Here is a 4,830-nt window from a genome sequence, read left to right as displayed (position 1 = left end):
TGCAAGGCTTGTTGAAGGCCTTCTCTAAGAAGAAAAGAGAAGGAATAATTGAAGAGAGGAACATAGGTTTACAGAATAAAATGGCAATAAATAAGTATCTATCGCCCTGGCTGGTGTGGCTCAGTGGATTGAGCACTGGCCTGTGGACTGAGGGGTTGCGGATTTGGTTCCCAGTTGGGGCACATGGCTGGGTTTCAGGCCAGGTTCCCCAGTTGAGGGCACGAGAGGCAGTCGATTGATGGATCTTTCCCACACTGATGTTTCTTCTTTCTCCCTCTTTTTCCCTCTCTCTAAAAAAGTAAATAAATAAAATCTTTAAAATAAAATAGTTTAAAAAATAAGTATCTATCAATAATAATCTTATATGTAAGTGAATTAAATGGTCCAGTCAAAAGACATAGGGTAGCTGAGTGGAAAAGAGAACATGACCCATATATATGCTGTCTACAAGAGACCCACATAAGAACAAAAATGCACACACACTGAAAGTAAACAGGTGGAAAAAAAAATTCCATGCAAACAGAAATGGAAAAGTTGGAGTAGCAATACTTATATCTGACAAAATAGATTTCAAACAAAAGCCACAACAAGAGAAAAAGAAGGTCACTACATAATATTAAAGGGATCAATCCAACAAGAAGATATAACCATTATAAAGATATATGTAGTCAACATAGAGCACCTAAGTGTATAAAAAAATCTTGGTGGACATTAAGTGAGAGAACAACAGCAATACAGTTATAGTGGGTGATTTTGACTCCCTGCTGTCATCAATGGATAGATCTTTCAGACAAAAATCAACAAGGCAACAGTGATCTTAAAGACACACTACATTGGTTGGATTTAATTTATACTTATAGAACATTGTATCTCAAAGCAGCAGAATATACTTTCTTCTCAAGTGCACACAAAACATTCCCAGAGATAGATCACATGTTAGGACACAAAATAAGCCTGAACAAGTTAAAGAGGATTGAAATCATAGCAAGCATCTCTGATGACAATGGTATGAAACTAGAAATCAACTACAATAAAAAAAAAAAAAACAAACCTGAAAAACACTAAAACACATGGAGGCTAAAATGCATGTTATTAACCAATGAATGGGTTAACAATAAGATTGAGGAGGGAATAAAAAATTACATGGAAACAAATAAAAAAGAACACACAGCAACCCAAACCTATGGGACACAGGTAAAGCAGTCCTGAAAGGGAAGTTCATAGCATCACAGGCCTACCTCAAGAAGCAAGAAAAATCTCAAATAAAAAATCTAACCCTACACCTAAAATAATTATAAAAATGACAACAAACAAAGCCCAGAGTAAGGAGAAGGAAAGAAGTAATAAAGACCAGAGTGGAAACAAATGACATAGAGGCTAAAAAAATACAAAAGATCAATTAAACCAAGAGTTACTTGTTTGAAAAGATAAACACGATTGATGAAACTTTAATCAGGCTCATCCAGAAAAAAAGACAGAGAATCTAAATAAATAATATCAGAAATGAAAGAGGTGAAGTTACAACTGACATCATAGAAATACAAAGGATTGTAATAAAATACTATAATAATAATAACTATATGCCAATAAATTGGACAACCTGGGAGAAATGGATAAATTCCTAGAAATATAAGATCTTTGAAAATGAATCAGGAAGAATCAGCAACCTGAATATACTGATTACGCCTAATGAAATTTAAACAGTAATCAAACAACTTCCAGCTAAAAAGGTCCTCAGCTGGATGGTTTTACACAGAATTTTACCAAACATTCAAAGAAGAACCAACATCTATACTTCTCAAACTATTCCAAAAAAATTCAAGAGAGTGGAAGACTTCCACATTTTTTTCTTAAATGAGGCCAACATTATCCTAATACCAAAACTAGATAAAGACACTACAAAGAAAAAAAATTGTAGGCCCATATCTGTGATGAACGTAGATACTAAAATCCTCAATAATATATTAGCAAATTGAATCCAGCAATACATTAAAAAGATCATACATCATGATCAAGTGGGGTTTCTTTTGAGGATTCAAGGTTGGTACAATATTCACAACTCAATAAATGTGATGCATCCCATAAACTAAATGAAGGACAAATATCACATAATCATGTCAATAGATGCAGAAAAAGCATTTGATAAAATCCAGCACCTATTTATGATAAAAACTTTCAGCAAAGTGGAAGGAGAGGGATTATATCTCAACATAGTAAAGACCATATATGACAAACCCACAGCCAACATCATACTCAATGGGAAAAAATCTAAAAGTGTTTCCCTTAGATGAGGAACAAGACAGGGATGCCTGCTTTCTCCACTCTTATTCAAAATAGTGCTGGAAGTCCTAGCCACAGCAACAAGACAAGAAGAAAAGATAAAAGGCATCCAAATTGGGAAGGAGGAAGTAAAACTGTCATTATTCACAGCTGACATGATCTTGTACATAGGAAACTCTAAAGACTACATCACAACACTACCAGATCTAATAAATAAATTTGGAAAAGTATCAGAATACAAAATTAATATTCAGAAATCAGTGACACTTTTACACACCAATAATGAATTATCAGTAGAAGAAATTAAGAAAACAATTTCATATACTATTCCAACAGAAAAAAAAAAAAGGTACCTAGGAATAAATTTATCCAAGGAGATAAAAGATTTATACTCAGAAAATTATAGAATAGTAAAGAATGAAATTGAGGAAGTTATAAAGAAGTAGAAGCATATATTGTGTTCATGTGAGGCTGAACTGCCTCCAACGCCTTGGCTCTGTTGGAAACTACTCTGTTGAGCAGAGGTTTCACGACTATGGTGGAACAAATTTATCCAGGACACTGTATTTTGTCTGGGGGGAAAAAGAGGAGGCTACTCACTCTAGTGGAGAAAGTGCAAGACCTCTGTTCCTCATGTTTTTTATTGAGAAGGGTATACATGGGAGATACAAGGTCAAAATTCATAAATCATCAATTAGCTTTTAGGCACCTGGATTACAGTTGACAGTTACAGATTACAGATATCAACATAGAGGGCACAGTGACCAATGTGTCAAAGTCTATTAAACATCTTGATGCCACACTGGCATTAGGTGCAAAGTTTCATACATTCCTTGCTAGAGATTGTTTATAGTTAACTAAGAGATAAGAAAAGCAGAGCAAGCTCTAAAGCATAATATGTAGTCTTTAAACCCAATTCCCATGGGAACCCTCTGAGTGGCCTTCAGTCTTGTCTGCCTCAGCCTTCCAGTTTTCTGTTGAGACTTAGAGGCTTCCTGGGGGATAGGGGGCTGCCTGGCTCAAGGCTTGGGCTACAACACCTGAAACCACAAGGAGCGGTCACCCACATTCATGGATTGGAAAAACTAACATCATTAAAGTGTCCATACTAGCCAAAGTAATCTATAGAGTCAATGCAATTTCTGTTAAAATACCTATGGTATAGTTCACAGATCTAGAACAAATATTCCAACAATTATATGGAAACAAAAAAAACCTCGAATAACCTCAGCAATCTTGAGAAAGAAGAACAATGTTAGAAGTATGATAATACCTGATATCAAACTATACTACAAAGCCCCTATAATCAAAGCCTGGTACTGGGATAAGAACAGGCATATACATCAATGGAAGAGGCAGAGAGCCCAGAAATAAACTTATGCCTTTATGGTCAATTATTACTTGAAATAGGAGGTAAAAGCATACAATGGAGTAAAGACATAGAGGCTAAAAATATGGTGTTGGGAAAATTGGACAGGTATATAAAGAAAAATGAAACTAGACCACAAACTTACACTACACATAGCATAAACCTGAAATGGATAAAGACTTAAGTGTAAGTTACAAAACCATAAAAATCATAGAAGAAAACAGACAGTAAAATCTCAGACATCTCTTGTAGCAATATTTTTGCCAGTATATCTTCTTGGGCAAAGGAAACAAAAGAAAAAAAAAAGGGACTACATCGAAATAAATAGCTTTTGCAGAGCAAGAGAAGCCATCAACAAATTGAAAAGGGAACCCACTGCGTCGGACAATGTATTTGCCAATGATACATCTGATAAAGGGTTAATTTTCCAAACAAATAAAGAACTTATAGAACTCAACACCAGGAAGACAAACTGCCCAATTAAAAGTTGGGCAAAGGAGTCCTGGTCAGGTGGCTTACTTCGTTGGAGAGCTGTCCCATACAACAAAAGATTGTAGGTTTCACAACTTTTTCTTTTTTTCTACCGACAGCGCTCGCGCCGACATGGTGAACGTTCCTAAAACCCGCCGGACTTTCTGTAAGAAGTGTGGCAAGCATCAACCCCACAAAGTAACACAGTACAAGAAAGGCAAGGATTCTCTGTATGCGCAGGGAAAGCGGCGTTATGACAGGAAGCAGAGTGGCTATGGTGGGCAGACTAAGCCGATTTTCTGAAAAAAGGCTAAAACTACAAAGAAGATTGTCCTGAGGCTTGAATGCGTTGAGCCCAACTGCAGATCTAAGAGAATGCTGGCTATTAAGAGATGCAAGCATTTTGAACTGGGAGGAGATAAGAAGAGAAAGGGCCAAGTGATCCAGTTCTAAGCTTCATTTTTGGTTTATGTGACAATAAAATCTTGAATATGTGTTCAAAAAAAAAAAAAAAAGATTGTAGGTTTAATTTTTGGTCAGGGCAGATACCTAGGTTGAAGGTTTGATCCCTGGTTAGGGTACGTACAGGAAGCAACTGACATTCCTCTCTCACATTGATGTTTCTTTCTCTATCTTTCTTTCTCTCTTCCTCTCTAAAAAAAATCAATAAACATCCTCAGGTGAGGGTTAATATAAACGAACAAACAAAC

General features: G+C 36.0%; 1 pseudogene; it reads left to right on the top strand.

Moving 5' to 3' along the window:
* The first annotated feature begins 4,217 nt into the window (after positions 1–4,217).
* Positions 4,218–4,624, top strand: LOC150015746 (large ribosomal subunit protein eL42-like; annotated as a pseudogene).
* Positions 4,625–4,830: the final 206 nt, after the last annotated feature.

Source organism: Furipterus horrens, unplaced genomic scaffold, assembly GCF_987537825.1.
Source record: "Furipterus horrens unplaced genomic scaffold, mFurHor1.1.pri manual_scaffold_3, whole genome shotgun sequence".
NCBI lineage: Eukaryota > Metazoa > Chordata > Mammalia > Chiroptera > Furipteridae > Furipterus > Furipterus horrens.
This window is presented reverse-complemented; position numbering and strand designations above follow the sequence as displayed.